The sequence below is a fragment of the Oenanthe melanoleuca genome, chromosome 1 (genome assembly GCF_029582105.1).
Source record: "Oenanthe melanoleuca isolate GR-GAL-2019-014 chromosome 1, OMel1.0, whole genome shotgun sequence".
NCBI lineage: Eukaryota > Metazoa > Chordata > Aves > Passeriformes > Muscicapidae > Oenanthe > Oenanthe melanoleuca.
In genome coordinates, this window is record NC_079333.1 from 30625712 (window position 1) to 30647583 (window position 21872).

The 21872-nt window shown below is 40.2% G+C and overlaps 1 protein-coding gene across 1 annotated transcript in view; it reads right to left on the reverse strand.

Moving 5' to 3' along the window:
• The window catches only part of TENM4 (teneurin transmembrane protein 4), a 1506484-nt gene that overhangs the window by 368736 nt on the left and 1115876 nt on the right, over positions 1-21872 (reverse strand). The window lies entirely within an intron of this gene.

Here is a 21872-nt window from a genome sequence, read left to right on the forward strand (position 1 = left end):
GAGCCCCTGAAGCAGGTCCAGGGGAGGATTATGATGTTAAGAGGCTGGAACATCTCTCTTAGGAGGAAAGGCTGAGGAAATTTGGCCCATTCAGCCTTGAGATAACTTGTAGGGGACCTGACTAATGCACTGCCTGAAAAAGGGTGTCAGGAGGATGGAGTCAGGCTCTGCTCAGTGGTGCCCAGCAATAAGAAAAGAGGCAGAAATGGATGCACAGGAAGTTCCATTTGAACATGAGGAAAAACTTCTTCACTTTATGGATGACCTGGAACAGGATGCCCAGAGAGGTTGTGGAGTAGCCCTCACTGGAGATATTCAACAACCGTCCGGACACAATCCTGTGCAAGGTGCTCTGGGATGACCTTGTTTGAGCAGTGTTTGGACCAGATGGCCCACTGTGGTCCCTTCCAACCTGACCCATTCTGTGACTCTGTGAACACAGAAATAGGTAGATTGTTTTCCCCTGGCAGCTCTTTGCAGCTACATCACTGCAGACTACATGGTCCTGTCAAGCACAGAGCAGTAGAGGTTTGGGTCCCTGGAGCCCAGGGCTGGGAAAAAGATTTTATTTATTCTATAGATAAAGGCATGAAATGCAGCATGGTGAAATATAAAACACACAAAAGCATAACAACAAACTTAGCTGTGCTTAGACAAAGGACTTGAAGTTGCTTCCCTCTCACCTTCTCTCTCATGACTGCATGGAAAATAAAAACAGTTGTGCCTATAAATAGAGCCACTAAGGAAGGAGGACAAATCCTGCATCATTCATGAACATGAAGCTCAGACATTCTGCCAGAGCATAACTTAAACATTTGCTTACATCAAAGTGGAGCGTGATCAAAAACTGCAGGCTTCCCTCAAGGCTTTCATTCAAAAGAAGAAATAGAGAAAGAATTGCACTCTACCTCTGTTACTTGATGCATTGTATAAATGAAAATTAGTGTAAACAGTCTGGAGATAACTAAATATTAAATGCACACAATTTATACAGCTTGAAGGAAAACAGTAATTGGTTAAGCTCACGAGAGAGCTGAAACTCCACACTCTATTGTTTTAGTCTTCAGCAAACAGAGAAAGAAATGGGTAAAAAAGAGCTACAGCACCATTCATAGGTCATCATTATCTCCCTGAGTACCAGAAGGGAATGCCTTTATGTTCAGGCCCCTACAGTCATTGGCAATTATATAAAATTCTAAGAGCTACCTAAATTAAGACACTCTGATGGATCTGTCTTTCCCCCAAGGACTGGTGTAGCCCACATCAGACACGGCAAACCCACCCTGAAGATGCTTGATTTGGTAGGAAGGCTCCTAATGCAAACACTGAGTTATTCAGCAGCAAAGCCAAGCCCTTGCCCACACAACATCCACTCACACACCCTGAGCACAAGCTGTAAATCACTCCTCTAGACAGCGCAACAATGGAAAGACCTTCAGCACCTATAACCACAAGAGGCAAAATCTACACTGGGCCACCAATAAAGACCAGGGCAAACTAAGGGCATGGCCAGTGTTGTAAATATCCTGTAAGGGTGATAACTATCTTGGGAAAATTCCTCAATGGACCACCCGCCATTTTCTTCCAGAAAAGCTTTGTCATTCCTGCTAATATCACCCAGGGAAAATTCTTTCACAAACCTGGGAGGCTTTTGGTGTTCCTGGCTCATCAGCGTGTTCTATCAAAGACACACTCTCCTGTCAATCAGTCAATCCAGTTAATGAGCAATAATTAATTGAGCTGATGACCACAAACTTAGGGATAGGATGTTACCAGGGAGCTCAGAGCTTTTCTTCCTAGAGTGCAACTGTCTACAGCCTTCATGGAATCCAAATCTTTTGCTCTTTATTTTAGCATATTATTCAAGGCCAGATCTCACTGTAAGTTTGCACAGTGCTGAGCACAAGGCCCTTTTCCTACTCTAAGTTTGCACAGAGCTGAGCACAACCAGGCTTTGGTGCCACTGCAACATATTTGGCAGGTTTTTCAGTAAATATTCCCAGTGACTTCAGCAGGGAACCATGCTGCAAAATTGCTCTTTAAGACCTCATAATTTCTAGTAAAATCTGAAGGAGACAGAAATGATATTAGGGAATACCTCAGATCCTACAGCAGGTCACCAAATACTGATGTAAGAATATTTCTGAAGAGTAATTTTAAACTTATGTAAGTCAGAAAATTACCTAAAATTTTTAAGTGTACCTCATCTCCAGATGGTGGGTGGGTTTCAGATCCCCAAATTTGCACATCAGGAAGTTGTGTGTTTGTATCTGAGGTATGTTGAGACTCCAGATTCTGTTTAGAGTGGAACAAGAACTTGTAGCAGATTAATAATTTAGTCATGATATAGGCACCTAAAATCAGACTTAGTTTTTAAAAAATTAATAATTTGAGGAGCTGAAATTTGTGTATGATGGATGAAGGTATTGGTAGTTCTCTGTTTCCTGAGTCAGCTTTGTCTTTCTGATAAAAACCTGGTTGCACGCAGCTTTCTTTTCTTTCCCAGGTGAGGATTACTCACTACATTTGTCTGGTTTTGAGGGTTTTTTGTGATCTTTAAAGAGCCATTGGCATTCTTTTGTTAAAAATATTTTTTCCTATGTTTCTTTCTAAAACCTAAGAACTTTTTCGCTGACTATTTATTTTTCATTTGTAAACCTGCTCAACCCCAAAGGATGGCCAGTCAACAACATGTGAGGGTCATATGAAAATTTTTTACAGATCTTTTGGAATAGAAAGCAGTATAGTAAGTATAGGGTAACAGTGTGGCTGTAGGCCTAGCCAAGCATATAATCTTCTTCAAAGGCTCAGGATTCAGCCTTATTGTAAATCATTCCTCCTGATGATCAATCTGTTGATGTCTGCACTGTGCTATCAGGTCACGGTGCAATCAGACACTCCTTGCCTATTTGCACATCCCTGATGGACTTTGCCACTGTTCGCCATTTAAATGGCTCAGGGGAGCAGGTTATAACCACCAGAACTTGCCATGATGGTAGAGGGAGAAAGCAATGCAATTTATACTTTTGTACAATTTTAGTTTTCTCCCACTATAGGCCAGAAAATAACAAGCACAATAATGATCTCTGCATCATGTATGCAGCCCAGAGAAATGAATTAAGTTGTCAGTCAAGAAAGGAGTAGTGCATATTACTTCTGATACCTTTCTTCACTGGATTTCCCCCCTGTTAATCTGCATAATTTATACCTTCCTCTACATAGATAAACATTATTTTTTAGATTAAGGGCAACTAGCCAGCTAGTCCTACACAACAATTTAGAATAAAAAGAGTTTGAATTCCTTATATGTGCTAAATTGAAATACATCTGATTTATATTCTGGTGTTAAAACAGCTCTCTCAAGGTTTCTAATCTCCATTTTGAGTGTTTTCTTGTCCTTTAGAAATCTATTATTCATGTCCCCTCATGAACCTACAGCTCCATATAAACATGCGAGTACCAGGGAAGAAAAGTGTCTGCCCAATGGAAATGGGAGATCTAAATTTGGAGTAAGTTGGTACTGAAAATGATGTTTGGGCAAATGGAAATAGACAGGAATTGTCTTTTGGGGAAAGAGAAAATAAAGTAATAAAGATTGAAAGACAAGGAACATGCAAAATTATGCAAAACTCTAAATGACAGGATGGTGATTGCAAATGGACTTGGTGTTTCTTCCTCATTGAAATCCCACTGAGAATGCTTCTTCAAGATTCCTGCTTTGGGCCCTAACTCTGCATATGGACTGTGCAATATTCAAGGCAGTTCTCCATCCCTCTTTGGAAGAATTCCTGTGTAACCTATTTTTCAAATGAATAATGCTGCCTAGTTTCTTGTTCCAGACACCGACTGAGCACTGAGGATGAGGAGCAAGTTCCCATTGGTTCCCAAGCAGGAAAATAAAATTTCTGGCCAATGCACTTATCATTTGGGTTTGATATTTTTCCTAATGTAGTAATGATTCAGGACACAAAAGCAAACAGAGTGTGACTTCAGGAAAGTCCCATAGTAGGATTACTTTTCACTTCCATTGAGATTGTTCAGAAGGAAAAGTGCATCAAGGCAATAAAGATGTTTATTTAAAACATACTGGAAATTACTATACATCAATTCATGGAGGAGGAGAGAGATTGCACCAAAGTCTGCAATAAACAAACAACTTCCTATTTTAAAAGAATTTTGGTCTTCATCCTATCTTCCCTAACAAATGTCTTCCTGAAATTTAATCAGCCACTATGAAAATTATTCATTCTACATCAGTTACACTAAAAAAGTTAAACCATGCTTATTCAAATCCATAACTTTATATTTCCTTATATCATCTGGCTTAAAGTCATTGAACTCAATAGAAAGTGAGCTATTTCCTTACTTTCTGTGCCATATAATTATTATTACACATTCAATTTTCATTCCTTATTATGGATGTATTTCATAATGTGTATAACTATGCACAAATAAAAATCTAATTGAATCAATACTAAACCCACATTTTCCAGCTAATCATACCAATAATTCTCCTTTGCTTTCTCTATTTATGTCAGTGGATACCTGAAAAAACAATTAATGCAATGTTGTTGTGAAGTAAATTGCCTTCCAAAGCTGGGGAATTTTTTGGTGAAAATTTAATTTTCAGAATGACTGCATAAACAAGCCATTGTTATTTAAAAATTAAGCTTGCTCATATGAAGCTTGACAAAGCGCTGTCAATAACCTCTCCTAATAACCACTTTCTTCTACAAGAATATGCTGATCATAGAAAGGTGGTGATAAATAACATCCTGTTTGCTCTTCCACTGCAGTGCTGTTACTCACCCATATTTATAACATGCCATTTACCAAAGTGTGCATGTTTATAGGCTCTCTGGAAAAGTCTGATAAGGACAGAGATTGGTGGCAGGCTATGCTCCAAATGACTCAAACTTCCTTTCCCCACGGATGCCGGCTTTCAGCAAAGCTGGACCAGAGCACTCGGCATCCTTCAGCAGTTCATTTTGTGTGCTCTCCTTGAGCTTTGTGGCAGCGGGCACGAAAGGAATGCAAAGTCATGCTCTTGTGTGCTGCCTTTCGGCTTCATTATTTACTTTACACTCTTCTACCTGAATGCATCAGAAAGGGCTCTTTTCAAGACTTCTCCCTCTCTGCCTGCTTTTAGCAGAAGCCTGCTGTGTGGCACTGTTAGTCTAATCTAAGCTGGTGGGAGGGCCTGCTCGATGGCTTCACCAGGTGCTGGGCTGGAGGGGGCTCCTCACAGCCATGTCCTGAAAAGCTTTGTTATTTACCCCTCTTTTTCCAATGCCCACCCACCCCGCCTTCAGCATGGCCATTCTTTAATTGCAGCCCAAGCTTAACGCAAATTCTTCCTGAAAGCATTTTCAGGCAGTTCCAGAGCTGCTTTTCATTTAGGAGGGCTGAATGGCAGCTTCGACGGCATATGTATACCCAGCTTAGCAAAAAGGGTATATAAAAGAGGTAAGAAAGGGCTTTGTTGTGCTTTCAAAGCTTCAGTGTAAAACTTCAGCTTCTTCCAGTGCCACGGGAATTTTTCCACAGTAAGAAATAACCTAAATAGCTATGCCACTGATGTCTAACATGAAGAATAAGAAATAATTATTGAGAATTAACTCATTATAACTTCAATGTGAGGACACTGTGGAGGGTCTACTGAAAAAGAACAGCAGAAAACCAGCCCGAAACTTCTACCAGAGCTGCCAAACTCTGGAAATCCGGCTGAGAGGTGGAACAAAAGCCATACTGGTATTGCACTCTGCTGATAATGTCCTTCCATCTGCAGTGTGGCCCCCAAAACAATGTCATCAGACAGTCGTTTGTCAAAAACAAATATAGACCAATCTACCATATGTAATTTACAGTCATGGCTTGACAACATACTGCAGTTATCCCCAGCAGACACAACTGTTTACGTTTTACACACATAATTGGGTCTGGTTCAGTAACATTTTTCATTGGTGTGTCTGCCAAAATTATTAAGCTATTAGTACACGCTGAATCTGTGCCAAGCAAAATATTTGCCAATAAAATTGGCCTTATCTGTATAAATGCCAAAAAGGTTTGTGTTTTTTGGTGTGTGTGTGTGTCTATTTTTAAGACTTTACTCCTTACATGTATATGTAAATGTTAAACAGCATGACTGGACATTGAGGTAGCTTATTAGACCACGAAGGTCTAGGGTTTGAATGTGACCCTTGGGATCATGTCTTGTCTGCCGTGTTTTCTGCTGCCACAGTTTGGGTTGGAAGGGACCATGAAGACCATTCGGTTCCAATCCTGCTGCCATTAGCAGAGATACTTTCTGCTAGAGCAGCTTTCTCCAAGCCCTATCCAACCTGGCCTTGAACACTTCCAGGGATAGTGCACCCACAAATTCTCTTCTCTGTTGCCACAGAGGAGATGCATGGTGCCCAGCAGTAAAACCCATGGAGAAATCTTCTTCTTAAATCTCTTCTCAGCAACGTGTGATAGACTAGCCACCATACCTACACTGACTCTGAGGGAGAGAAATATCTTTATGCTGGAATTAAGTCCCCAGCATCCAACATTCAGCCCAGTCTTTAAACATGACCCCGTAACACTACACAATTCAGATCATCACAGCCACTTCAACATCCATCTTTCTGTCTAACACCCCAGACTACGTATTTAAATTCACATCCAATCTTTACTACTTACAAGGAATTACAGAAGTTTAGCTAGTTGCATTTTTTTTTTTTTTTAACACACAGCTTTTTGAAATCTTAATGTGTGTTGGTTTTGTGACTGGTCACAAAAAGTCACCAGAGAAAGAGCAATTTTGTTACTGGGAGGTAGATCCTTTTTCAGTACTATCTGTAGCTTCACCACCGATCCGGAAAATGCTTTCTCAAAACCACTTACTCACACTGCGTCTCAGCTTCCCAACTGAAGAGGTGGTGTGCTATGCTATTTAAAAATGCCTCTTTTTAAATCTTGTGGAGAGGAAAATAGTTTGTAAGTGGCAACTATTCAGGGAAATTTTCTCCCACCTCCTCAGGAAATTGGTTGTTTACTGTAATATTCTCAGTAATTCTTATTCAGACCATCAAAATGTGAGTCCCTCAAACTCTCCAACTCCTTGAGATCTCTCCTTCCCCACAGACCATTCATGGGAAGCAAAGAATGACCTGAACTCCCACACACTTAGGCAGAGGTTACGGTGGCTTAAATTTATGGGAACAGACTGATTATTAGTAATGAGCCCCCTGTGAGGTAAAAGTAACAATGTTAAGATAAAGAACAAAAGCACAAGCTTCACTCTTCAGTGTAATTGGACATCAAAGATGGACACTTTTATTTATTTGAGTTAGATGATGCATAATCAACATGGCAGAGGTAGATGACAGGGTTTGCAAATCTGTGACGTGATAACATCAGACCTCAGTTCAAATGATGAAAAGGGGGCAAATTTTCCACCCTCATTAAAATATCTGTGGTATCACTATCTTCCTGGGATTTACAGGTGCAATTCATCTTATCCTAATGCACACACATAAAATGCATCAGCTAAGGGACTCTGCAGAAGGCTGTTTCCCTTCACTGAGAGTAGATAAAGTCCAAGGTAACTAGACAAAACATGGATGTCTACACTGCCAAGTGCTAAAAAACAAGGTATGGCAAATTTAACTTCTGTGAATTGCCAAGTGGTTTGTTGGTTTTTTTAATCTTAATTTCTCTGGTCCCAGAATTTTGATGGATCTTTTAAGTACTCGACAAGCCCACATGATTTATTAAACATCTGGGAAGATCAACAAGTCAGTATATTGTTATTAAACTGAAAAAACTTATTCAATTTAACATCTCCAGATAATGTGTTTCCCTGGAACATAAATATATGAAATATAAGACTTCAAAACCAGTTTAAAATCCTCTACATTTTTAAAGAGCATACTTTGAAAAGCACAGGTTTTCATATCACCATATTCTGGTATATTTAGTGTTTTTTATTTTATTGTAGTCTCTTTTTTAGGGTAATTGATGTGGAGTGGCACCAATTCTCCACCCTTTGAATGACATCCTCTAAAAGTCATTGAGTGCGAAAGAACAACAAGTCAGCCTTGACCTCACCTTCTCTGTATTTGAAAGAGGGCCTTTATCTTAGTGTTCTCAAGTTGTGTGTCCTGCTTTGATTAATACACCCATTAGCCAATGCTTCTAGTTTTTTTCAATCAGTCAGCATACAACACTCATCAAGAAGCCTTAAGGTTAATTTTAAATGATTTTTCCATATGGTAACTAAGAGACGGCATTCCTGCAGTGCTGGCTGTGCAGCTGCACAGGGTAAGGTGGTTGACTTTGTCTTCAGAGAAGCAAAGAACTGTTGGAATCAATGATCTTAAGGGTCTTTTCTGACATAAATAAGTCCATGAAGACACCAAGGCAGTGTTCACACCTACTTTGCCTTTGGGCAACATGAGGTTAAGCTCCATCTCACCCAACGTAGCTGATGTGTCTAGGTATGAAGATATGGATTTTTTTCCAGTAATGGGTACAGACAGAATGGAAGTTCCTGAGGGTAGTTTCCTCATTAAGATCTATGAATCTCCTCTGGAGGTGACTACATCTATATCCAAGGGATACAGAAAATAGTATCAATCTCACAAGACAACTGCCCCTTGTTCTAGATTCCTCTAATGTATAGAAAATAAAAAGTTACACATTTGTATTCAATTCAGCTGTCCTGTTTTTTTGTTCACTGAAGATGAGAGGAACTGGACATTTAAATAACTTTTCTTTACGAAGTTTAAAAGACACACTTAGGGGTTTTTAGATGAGATGTATTGCCTGAAATAGGGACAAGCAGGGTGATCCCAGGCTGTAAGTCATCTACTCATTATTTTACTGTATTGCAAAAAGTGGAAACCCACTGTTTCTTGTAATCAGAGAGGGGTTAATGAAATCCTATTAAAAAATGTTTATAAAATTTCTATAAAGACAATGAAAAAAGAAACAGGGTGGTTTAGCTGGAAGGCACTGCTCTTGCATTGCTCTTCTATGTGTCACATCCCTACTTCTGGACACATCTCTCTCCTCTTGTTTAGTTCCCAAGGGCTATGCAGCTGCTCTAAGAAAGAAGACACCACCATTCATGCAAGGGATGACAATCCTTCATCACTTCCACCTTTCCACCCTGACAACTGCTGACCAGGGTGGGAGCAACACAGAAAGGAACTGCCTTTATTATATGCAATTTTTTTTTAACATCAGTAGAAAATAAAGCCTTCCACCTGCTATTGTGCAGCTGAGTTTCTAATCTCTGGTGCCAGCACGGCTGCTGGGAGACAACCCTCAAGTGAGAGGAAGGCACGCACAGGGCAGGATGGTTGTGCTGATGTGATGTGACACACATGTCTCTGCAGCACCCAGAAAAGATACCTCCAGTTGTCAATTGCTGGGCAAAACTTGTTATTTGCCCCATGGACAGCAACTCTGGACTGCATTCAGCATGCTGGTATAGAAACTAACATCAAAATTATTTCACTTGCTTTTCCTATGGAAATACACAGTCAGAGACTTTTTATTGTTGTTTTTAATGATCAGCCATAAGGAGGTGGCAATTAATCACAAAGGACAACTCCATGTATCATTGTGGGCTCCAGATATTGGTGGGACTGATAAAAGAAACAGAATATGAGAATTTGAAGCCATTGATAAACTGATAATGAGTGCTACTTATAAGGTGCTTTCCCGTGTGTTTTCTTTGATTTAGAGTCCAGGCCTTAAATAACAATTTGTTCACTTTATCAACAAAATAGTTTGCAAGGTATTTTGGAAACCAAGCTGGTGAGTGCTTCCAGACCTTATTTTTCTGGTCAGAACTCATTTGTCTGCAGAAAATTTGGGTGACAACCAGAGAAAAGTCACATTCCATTTATGTGCAAAGCCAGGCATTAAATGGACTCAGAAGGTGCTGAACATCCACCAGGTTTTTATGATTACCAGGGTGCTCTGCTCTCCCAATAATTAAACCTGAAATATTTTGACAGCCAGCATGGGCGACAGAGGAAGGGATGGTAGGAGCTGAATGTCTGGGTACCAAAAGCAAAGGTAAAAGTGCCTGCACCATAGGCTGTCAGTGCTGAGATCACTTTGCAGCTGAAAGCAGTGACTTAGGCCCTTACTTTCAGACATCAGCTGGAAAATGACTTCAGTTTTCTGATCTATAAAATAGGTCTAATTCTATTTGTCTTTCTCTAGGGGACCATGATGCCTTTGGATTGTTTATGTTTTTGGATGCTCCAGGCTTCTTAGGAAATACGAGCTACTCAAGCAGTGGTAGAAGTGTGGTAAGCACAGGTGCACTCTGCACTATACAATATGTATCTCATCCATACAGGATGCTAATCCCAGTTTTGAGAGAAAAAGGAAGTCCTAGGCTGATATTTTACTGCATTAGCAAAGACTATAAGAGTGTAGAGCAGTTTGAAAGAATTTCAAATGAGGAATCAAACCAGAATTTATTTGATTATAAAAATCCCCAGGAATCTTTAAAGGGAATGAAATTTGAAGGCTACCCCTTGACTTAATTATACATTTGTTCATTATTTATGTAATATTTCTCACCTACTCATAACTTCTATTTGCACAGGTAGTTCTTCACTTAAAAACTATTTTCTTCAGCATGTGTTGTACAGCACTCCCAACACAGGTCCATTTTAAAAATTGGTGCAGCCATACGTGATAAACAAGGTATTGGGAGGGAGTCAGAGGATAAGTTAACGCATCTATTTGTATAGCGCTCTCAGGCTGGTTTGATGGTTATGGATGAGGATAGATGTTTCCAATGCTAGGATATGCCATGGTGAAGACAAGTCTAGTCCAGAAAAAGTTTTGGTGATGGAGAGAGTTTTGGATATGGATGAAATTTTTGGCTAGGATAGAGTTAAATTTCTCCATGGCAGCTGATATGGTGCTATGCTTGTCTTCCCAAGAAACCCCTACATGTGATGGAACCCTCACTTTGTGGGGATGGCCAAACATCTGATGGAAGTAGTGCATGGATTTCTTATTTCATTTTGCTTTCCCTGTTAAATTGTTTTCATCTGAACTCATAGCTTTTACAGATTTTTTCTTTCAATTCTCTCTTCCATCCCATGTGGGGAAGTGAGCCAGCAGTTGTGTAAGGTTTAGCTGCCTACCAGGGCTAAACCACAATAATGGGTTAACCTTGAAAATGCCATGACTCAAAGTAACAGTAATGTCCATCTTGAAAATTCTTAAGGATACAGAACTTTGTCTTATGGCCAGGCACACAGTCACTGACAAAGTGAAGGGATTTTAGCCCTTTCCTCCAGTGAGTGTAACTCATGACATTGCCATCTAGTGTCCTCACCAATAGATCTGCTGAAAGGAAGGAGTCCAAACAATTGCAATGTAGACCAGAAAAACCTGGGATGCTTCAATTTATTTCCTTAAATGCTTCCTCTGTGACACTGTAAGAGTACAAATCTCCCTCAGACCATACTCCCCACTTGCAAAATAGAAATAACATTTCTTAACAAGAACACTTTTCTATCCATTTCCTCTGTAGAGAACAAAAATATTTGGGGATAGGGAGTCTAGTATTGAGCAAAAGCTCTCACACTACTCACACTACCAGATAGTTCCATAAAAAATTGCTAAGTGATCATGGTGTAAGAAATATATGACAGAAGCTTCCCTAGATTTCCTGTTTCCAATAAATTTGGCTACCGGAAACTTTCAGAAATATAAAAGTACATTTAAATCCACAAGGATGATACTCAGTTTGAGTTTCGACAGAAGATTTTAGGCATAGTTTTAGCAAAATCTTTTTTCCATATCAGAGAGAAGTCCCTCAGAAATAACTCCTATCTCCACAGTGATATAACTTCAAAATGCCACACACGAAGCACTCCAACATCATTAACTGGTGTGCAGTGTTGATTTTTATGTTGCAAATTTGATTGAAAACAGAAGTTTATCAGTGAAATGCTAAAATAGCCTTGAATATGGGAAAGTGAATGAGTATAATTGCTGATGGGTTCTTTTTATTATCAAGGAGTCTTGATTATAGCTTCATAGACTTAAATTATGGCAAATCAAGGACAAGATCAATTTACTATCTAAGCAAATATTTATATGAAGCTGGAAATTGGCATATATTGATCAGTTTATAAGAACCGTAATTCTTTCTGTAAAATGCATTGGCACTGAGCAGTGCTCTTTCCTCTATGTGCTTCCTCAACAGCAAGGAGCTGGAAGTCATGAAGAAAAAACAAAACACAGTTTGGCAAGTCAGAGGGCTCATCCCAGTCAAAAGCAGTTGCAAATCCAAGTCAGTTGTTAAGGACGACCCTTTAGATGGAGGCTGATTAATGCCAGGTTGTTCACTGTAGATAAATTGATAACCAGTTCTTGTAGTAAGTAAGAAATCCTGCTTGAAGGAAAAGAAAGTGCTCAGAGCATCTAGATGTCAAGTTGGCAAGTACTGATGGACAACGTCACCCAGTGCAGAGCATCAGCTGCAACATCCTGAGTCTCCCTGCATTTTTAAGAGGTCAATTTGATATAAAGTAGAAGAGCGTTCCTAACTTGTGGGATGAAGAAGGATCTCTGTGAAATGATGATCATTCCCAACAAAGGCTGCTTTTGTTGGAGAAAAAGGCGAGTGTGGGGGCAGGGAAGAGAAGAGGCCAGATTATCTTTTGTTGCATTTGACAGTTGAAAAGGCCCTGGTGAATAATTACCCTTAAAACCAACAAACAAGGATAAAGAAAAAAATGCATAAAAAGAGAAGAAAAAACCCTTGACCTCTCCCCAGACACAATAGGTTCCTTTGAAATAAAAACAAAATAAAAATAACTCATAGGTTAAAAAATAACTTAATTTGACTTTCCTTTCTGCTTTTGTCAAGTGTATACACATGCTCACATATAAATATATACGACTGGCAGTCTCCCCCTGCCACAGTCATCTTAAACTTTTCTAGACTTGATCCATTCGGCAGCAAAGCTAATGCAAAATGCAATAAAAAAAAAGTCAAGGGAAACTCCAGCAGCAAAAAGCGTACCCTTGGTTGAAGGCCCTATTGGTTCAGCCACAAAAGAGCAGTTGTCATCTGTTTTGCATACTCCTTATTTTGCTCTTAATTGGCATTATATGGAAACTTATCTACAAGGCCATGGGAACCAAAAAGCAACCCTTACCCCGCCTTCTTTGAATAAGCAGAACCCAATTAAAGCACAATTATCTCTCTTCTGCTATTAGCATCCTCCAGCAACAGAGAGACACAGATAGGAGAAGCATTGTTAGACTAAGAGCAGCCACCTTTTCTTATGAAAATTTTTGTAAAGGTCATAAAGAAAATAAGGCAGACAAGTGGTCCAGGCTTTGATGAGCTGAAGGGTAGTGTTTTTTTAAAATGTTTGATCTGGATTTCCAGATGATTTTCTAAATACACTTATTTTCACCAGGGAGTAACTGACCTAAGACTCAAAATGCACTGATAGTGTTTGGAGGCAAGCCTGGAAAAATAAAGGAAATGGCCAAAGAACAAGAGGAAAAATAGACACAGGTGTCTTCCCAGAAAGTCCAAGCTGTCTCAGAAAGCCATGAAATTGACAATTCTTCTGGCATGACTACAGAAAAACATCTCGGGGGAAAACAAACAACCATTTTTCAACGGAGCCCAGAGTCAACTCCTAAATCCATATCCTGCTGCTTAATATTGCAAAGCTACAGCCTACAGACGAGCTCCTGCAACCCAGCACGGATGGTCAGCACTCCAAGATGATCATGGCTTGGAAAGGGTTCCAGTGACATGATTCATGGGATTGATTTTTGGGCACAATCTTTGAGGTGTCCTTGGAGAATGAACATCCACCACTGTTCTGTTACATATGTGCCTGGCTGTGACAGACTTCCAAGATAGCTCTGCATACCTTCCTTATCAGGAGCCATCCCCAAGTTAGCAAACATTTGCACTACCACTCATCCTGTCTCATCAGCAGCTACTAAGAATATGTATGTGTCAGGAAACATCGTGCATTTCATCACTTCAGCAAGTGATGGCATCACAAAGCAATTTGTGTCCCAGCTGATTCCCTCAGTTTTCCCCCAGATGACAACTTTAGGGCTTAAAATACTTAGCAAGGAAACAAACAAGCTGATGTATTTGTCTTCTTAATTTCGTATTTTCTTTTTTTTTTTTTTTCTTTGGGATATTCTCTGCTCTATTTTCAACATGTAACAGGTCCAGTTCACATATTTTGTTGAAGAAGGATCCAGTATGTCCAGGCAGAAAGCAGAATTCTTCTCTTAGAGGTGCCCCAGAGGTGCCTGTCTGCTGCCCCAAGGTCTTGTCAGCAAATCTTCATGTTAACATTTTTTTGGAATTTCAATTTTACATGCATTGCATATGCTTGCAAATCAATTTAATTCCCCAAACAAATTAACAGAATAGTGCCTGGGAGGATGGTTTTTAGGATGCCATCAGCTCTTTGACCCCCTACAGCAGATCTCCTGCTTTCTTCTCTGCAGAGCTCAATGCTGCAGTTGCACAGTTCTCCTGTCCAAAGAGAAGACCATGTCAGTGTACATGTGCTGTTTGCTTTTGTCATGGCATACATGGTTTTTGCTTTTACCATGGTTGGCCAGTGCAGTGGGAGGGAGAGAGACAGTGTCCCTTCTCCAAGAGCCAATGGAACAGAGGTGGCTGCTGTAGACTCTCTACATAAGCAGGGCAATTGAAAAGAGAAAACAGTTCTGCCAGTGGATTTATTCCCATATTAAATGGAACTTTGCTAGCTGGGTAAGTGTGTTAACAGATCACCAAGGAATGGTAAGGAATTGGTTAAAGAGATCAAAACATCAAACAAGGGGCAACAACGTGAAAATTATGCCACTGCATTTAACTACAAAAATAAAAACTTTGCCCTGTGCCCTACCACCATGTAATACCCAGAGGCTGTTCTGAGAGCAATAGAGCAGGATGAGCAAATTCCTGTCTTCCAGCATAAAGATGAAACCTGCCGGGAGACAGCTGCAGTGGAAAAGATTGAAATTAATGTCAAGCAGTAGATGAGATTTCGGTGGAGATTTTGATGAGATTTATTGCTGCAAATGTTTTCCCTGGCAAATGTCACATCATTAAAATGCAAAAAAACAACCTCAATAGAATTAAGAAAATAAAGAGAAACTCAAAAGCACTGTCCTGATAAATGGCAGCTTGAAACTCAATCCTCAGGCTCTCAGGGTCTAAGATGGTCTTCATAAGGAAGTGTGCAGGAGAAATGTTAAAACATCCTTTCAGGTCCTTTCACCTCATCAGGTCCATCACTTGTGACTCCAGAGCACGTGTTTTATGGACAGTAAGGATATTTTGCCAACATCTTTCAGGGCGTGGCTGAGTCTAACTGGGAACAGCCCTTGGAGCAAATTCTACAGCTGAGCACTTCCCAGCACAGCTGCATCATTTACACACTCTAACATGGGTGAATTAAGATCCTGTAAATATAAACAGCATATTTGGCATTTGCCTGTTGAAGAAGCTCCTTGGGGAGTCTTTTCTGTGCTGTCCTTGATGGGACAACCAGAAGAATTATTCCTTAGTGCCTGGTAATTGCACGTGAAAGTGCCTGTTCCCTGGCACAGGCATTAAAAAGTGAGAATTGCAGGTGAACTGTGTGTTTGCCTCAAACAGGACAGCAACTCTGCATGAAGTTGGCCAAGCTAATTTTTATTTTCCCAAAAGGACTGAATGCTCTGTAGGTCTGAGTGCATGCCTCAGGCATGCACCCGCCTGCCCCTCCCCATAAGTACCTTGCATTTAGCAATCCTTGAAGTAAACAAATTGTTTTCATCATGCAGGGATGAACAATCCTCCTTGAGTCAGATGTCCAGCTCAGAAAAACACTTCTCCAGCCTTTGGATTCTCTGTACTTGGGCTGCTGTTCTCATAAGCATATTTGTTGGTCCAGCTAGATTTGGAAGATCCTTGTGAACGTGGTCACATGGAACTTGTCTTTTCTGAGCTGGCCTGTAATTCAGAGGTGCTGATATCTCTATTAAAACCCAGTGTAATTATCTTTACCAACAATACCATATTAGGTTAATATACTGGCAATATACTAACAATGTAAGAGTTGTCTATACACATATTATTTAAATATATTTCTAATATTACTAGGTCTACACCTGTTCAGGATAATAGTTCAGATTAGTCCATTCCTGCTAACAAGCTAAGTGTTAAAAAAAAAGAACTTAAAAATAAAATAGAGTGAAAAAAAGAGACTCCTCTACCTCTAAGGCACTAAACCGTACCAAACTGACAACTGTCCATTATTATCACTGGTAACAGTATGCTGTTATTACAAAATGGAATCGGGGAAGAATCTCACCTGTGGAAGTATATTTTAAATTGTCTTCTATATTTAAGCCTGTCCTTCAATTTAGGGCTTAATAGGACTCTTCGAAGGAGCTAAACACATCCTGAACAGTTTTGCAGCAACACTACTCAAGGGTGCTTTCTTGTACCAGGTGCAGACAGATCCTATAACTAACTTTAATTTATTTTTCCATACTTCTGTTGTTTGGATTATCCTGTTGCATGAGAAATGAATGCCCCTACTCACCTTGTTTGTTTTGCCTGATGACATGCAGGGGCTTCTTAACCCCAGTGAGAATGCACACAAAATACAAACTTCCTCAGCAGCAGAGCTGAGGATAGTAAGACACAGTCGCAAAATTAGCATTAAAATGAGATAAAAAAAAGCTCTGGTTTTTCACACAGAAACATTTCATACTCTTCTGCTAAATGGGAAGTATGCTTATTGTGCCCCAAAGCAAATTTTTCTCTCTCACCCCACTGTCACCTCACCCTATAAGTCAATGTCTATTTAGAATCTGTAAATTAAAACAAGCCTAGCTTGGGATAGCCAAAACAGTTGAAAGCTTTGCCATGAACAAAATGAGTTTATCTCAGCTAACATGTGAGAGCAGAAGCATCTTCCAGTGCCTAAAGGGGTTACAAGAGAGTTGGAGAGGGACTTTTGACAATGCTGTGGATGGACAGGATAAGGGGAAAGGGTTCAAACTGATAGAGGACAGGGTGAGATTAGGTATCAGGAAAAAATTCTTCACTATGAGAGTAGGGCAGCACTGGCAGAGTCTGAGTAAAGAAGATGTCACTCCTCTATCCCTGGAGGTGGTCAGGACCAGCTTGGATGGAGCTTTGAGCCACTTGGTCTAGTGGAAGGTGTCCCAATCCATGGCATAGGGTTGGAACTAGACAGTCTTCATGGCCCCTTCCAATCCAAACCATTCTGTTAGTCGATATGATTTTATGGTTTTATGAAAAGAAAACTGATGGGATAAAAATCCCTGGATACACAGTTGGCTTGAGCCCACACTAACTCAGCTCCCTGTACCATGGCTGTGGCTGACAAACAAGGGCTTGTGCCAGTCCCCAGGGGTGGCACGTGGCACCACGGGCTGTGCTGCTCAATCCAGGGCTGCAAAGTGAGGGATATCAAAGAGCTTTGGCCATGGCACAACGGGGTTCTGACCTGCTCTAGGACATTCCACAGTGCTTATAGGAGCTACACATCTGCTGCAAGGGGAAGATATGCAGGCACAGAGAGAGAACTGAGGATGCACAGCTCCCACTGAGGCATCTGTGCTGTTCACAGTCACTGGCTGTGACTGCAGCACACACAAGCTGTGTGGGCCTCGTGCATGGCAGTGTTGAATAGGTCTATAAACTACATCATGAGATCATCCAGAGATACACAAAGAAACCCTGAGTGAAACTCTATAAGATCATAAAAGCAGCACAACTGTGCCAGAGCATTGGGATGGCTCAGCCTGTTAATGGAGGTGGGGGGTATGGCTAAAAGATGTTTCATAGTGCAGGCTGTGGGTTAAGCCTGTGTCTCTAATGCTCTCCACAGAGCACGTGGTTTTCAGAAGGAAGATGCTATGATATTTTGGTGTATTTGTTAAACCTACAAGGAGATGAGCAGTAAGTATCCTTAGGGGAAGATTTCTCTGAGATACACTTTATCTGCAGCTAAAGGCGGTTCCACTGCTATGAAGTTACCTCTTTTTCCAAACAGTGTAATGATGGGAACTTTGTTATTGCATTGCTGTTGTGTATCAGTTCTTTGGAGGGTGTGAGATCACATCTCCTGTGTGTCACAACAGGATGATAAAAACTGCGCTGAAAAGAGATTTTTGCAGCAAAGTAAAAGAAAAGCAAAATCTGATGTGTCCAATAAATACATCTGCATCTCACTTGCAAACCTAAACAGGGAGAAAAAGATTGACAGACAATGTACAAACAATTCCTGTAATAAACTTTTGAGTTCATACTGGCTCTACATCCACCTCCCACCTGCTGCATACTCCACAGCCAAGTAGCTAATTGCAGCCTTCCTGTTGTTTTCCAGTTCCTCCTCTGCTAAATAATGGGAGGAGAAAGGATTATGGAAACTGATGCACTTGACAGCAAAAATAAATAAGCAAATGAATACATAACTAACTAAATAAATAATTAATCTAGTAGTCTCCAAGACAAGGCTGTTCTATCACACCTCTGGTACCTTAAGCCAAACTTCAAGGGCTATTCAAGAAAAATGATGATCTGGCACCTCAGAGAATAAGACATAAGCATCAATTAATGCTTAATTAACACTGCATGACATGGATTTGAATAAATAGAACCTTTTAGAAGGATGCCTTTATATACTGTGGGTTGAAACAAGATGCCTTGTGGGAAGAATGAGAAGCTCCCTAGTATTATGTAACAACTCTATAGTTATAGCACCTGGAGGCTTTGAGTGTATCATGAGCCCAACGTGTTAGATGCTGTATAAATATACAGTTGCTAAAGATGCTTATCTTGGATTTGTAGTGTAAACAAGAAGATATGCCACACAGTTCTGGTGACAGGTTGATCAAGGCTAAGAAGACAGGGGACCCAAGGAAATTTGAAAAGACATACATATTGTCTAGCAGTTTCTAATTTGTTGGGACAAGGGTATTTTTACAAAAACTTATTCCCAAACTTTATCTATATAAAGTGCTTGCAAAAGTCCCTAAATACATAAGAGCTGCCTTATGGTGTTTAACAGGAAAACAGAAAGGAAAAGAGTGCTCAGGTTGCAGCAGAATAGGGTGACATCCAACAGTAACAATCACTGTTTTCAAGCTGGGTACCAAATGCCAATTACCTAATGACATCTTTCCTCACCTGAGTAAGAGCAGTCTGATCAGCAATGAGCCACAGTTTCCACTGAGACCTGCAAGAGGACAGCAGCTCCAAAAATCGTTCTGTTTCCATATCAATGTTGGCTGCTCCTGAGAAATACTCTCTATACCCTGAGGAACGTTGTTACTTTTAATGAGACAGTAAAATTACAGACCCTGTTATTTTTACTGTTCATATTCATCTTCCATGTGCATTGAAGAGGGACACAAAGGTGTTTGGAGGGCTGGAGTCCTTCTCCTGTGGAGACAGGCTGATGGAGTTGGGGTTGCTCAGCCTGGAGAAGAGAAGGCTACAGGGGGACCTGAGAGCCCCTTCCAAAACCTAAAGCAGACTACAGGAGAGCTGGAATGACAATGACATGGAGGGATGGGACAAGAGGGAATGGCTTCAGACTGACAGAGGCCAGGTTTAAATTTGGTACTAGGAAAAAATTATTTCCTGTGAGGGTGGTGGGACACTGCCACAAGTTGCCCAGAGAAGCTGTGGATGTCCCATCCCTGGAAGTGTTCAAGGCCAGGTTGGATGGGGCTTTGAGCAACCTGATATAGTGAAAAGTGTCCTTGCCCATGGAAAGGGGTTTGGAATGAGATGATCTTTGAGGTCCTTTCCAAGCCCAAACATTCTATAATTCCAAGACTTTGCAGATAATATTGGACCAGCCAGCATGGCATACCTGGGAAGCAGCTCTGGACAGACCCCTTGAGGGGAAAATGTGCCTCATAGCTGGCATAACTGACTCCACTACCCAGTTGGACATAATTATGGAAAAATTCTGTGAATCCACAGGAAATAAGTGATTTGGGCTCTATTATTGACCCTTTGACCTTATGTCACTACTCAGATCTCCTGGTTATCAAATGCAAAAAAGTTTATCAAATGCATCGTGGTTGTGAAAAACTGCATTTTGCAATGAGTAGCATGTTGTAATGAAAAAGTCTTCAGACTACATTGACAAGTAAGAATTAACCCTCAGTAAAAAGCTACTTAGACATGTCCTCTGAAATTCTTATCTCTTAATAGAGAGCTTGTCATGTGCAATGACTCCCAGCATTTTGAGAAGTTTTACTTTAGAGATTTCCTCTTCTTTTTCTTATTCCACTCATTTTTCTGTCACTTCATTATATTGTTACCACTTATTATGAAACCTTGACTTTGAAAACACTCTTTCTCTTTCTCTTTCTCTTTCTCTTTCTCTTTCTCTTTCTCTTTCTCTTTCTCTTTCTCTTTCTCTTTCTCTTTCTCTTTCTCTTTCTCTTTCTCTTTCTCTTTCTCTTTCTCTTTCTCTCTTTCTCTCTCTCTCTCTCCTTTTCTCTTTCTCTCTCTTTCTCTTTCTCTTTCTCTTTCTCTCTTTCTCTCTCTCTCTCTCTGTCTCTCTCTCTCTCTCTTTCTCTTTCTCTTTCTCTTTCTCTTTCTCTTTCTCTTTCTCTTTCTCTTTCTCTTTCTCTTTCTCTTTCTCTTTCTCTTTCTCTTTCTCTTTCTCTTTCTCTTTCTCTTTCTCTTTCTCTTTCTCTTTCTCTTTCTCTTTCTCTTTCTCTTTCTCTCTTTCTCTCTCTCTTTCTCTTTCTCTTTCTCTTTCTCTTTCTCTTTCTCTTTCCCTCTTTCTCTCTTTCTCTCTCTCTTTCTCTTTCTCTTTCTCTTTCTCTTTCTCTTTCTCTTTCTCTTTCTCTTTCTCTTTCTCTTTCTCTTTCTCTTTCTCTTTCTCTTTCTCTTTCTCTTTCTCTTTCTCTTTCTCTTTCTCTCTCTTTCTTTCTCTTTCTCTTTATCTCTTTCTCTTTCTCTTTCTCTTTCTCTTTCTCTTTCTCTTTCTCTTTCTCTTTCTCTTTCTCTTTCTCTTTCTCTTTCTCTTTCTCTTTCTCTTTCTCTTTCTCTTTCTCTTTCTCCTCTTTCACTTTCTTTGTTTTTTATGACTAGTCTTTATCTTGCAGTGAGATCTTTCTCAGGGATTAACTTTTTGAACTCTTGCTACAGACAGTACATTTCAGCTCACACCAGTCTCAATACTTCCCTGCCTATGGTAGGGAGTTGGAATTAAATTATATTCATGGACTTTTCCAGCCCAAACCTTCCTATAATTCTAAGATTATGGAAGAGAAAAAGCAATTTAGTTCCTTATAGGAGTATGTGGTTTCTCCCTAAGGAGTAAAGAATGAAGTCCAGGACACGACTTGCAGGCAGAATTTTCATGTTTAGGGAACTGCCAACACCTGTGTAGTGCTGGTGATTAAAGCACTGGTGTTCACTAGTCACTCTCATTCTGTCTTACAAGTACACATAATTCTGCATCAATTTAATTTAAATATCACATTATATTCATGACTTTGACTTTTAGAACTCCTCCTACTGTACCTGTAGTTTTAACATGAACAGACCTTTCCTTCTCTCCATTCGTCACTCATGTCAAGACTTCTCAGGCTGAGAGGAACATTTGCTGCTTCCTTATATGGCAGGAGCCATAGATGCTCCAGCCCTTCACTTCTAGGTGAAAAGTTCTTAAAGATCATCCCTCAGCAACACTCTCCAAGAAAGAGCGTTTTGATCTGAAAGGTGACTAGATAATCCCCAGTGGTCCCTGCCAACCTCAAATTCACACTTCTGCTTCTCTACCGTTTCCTTGTAA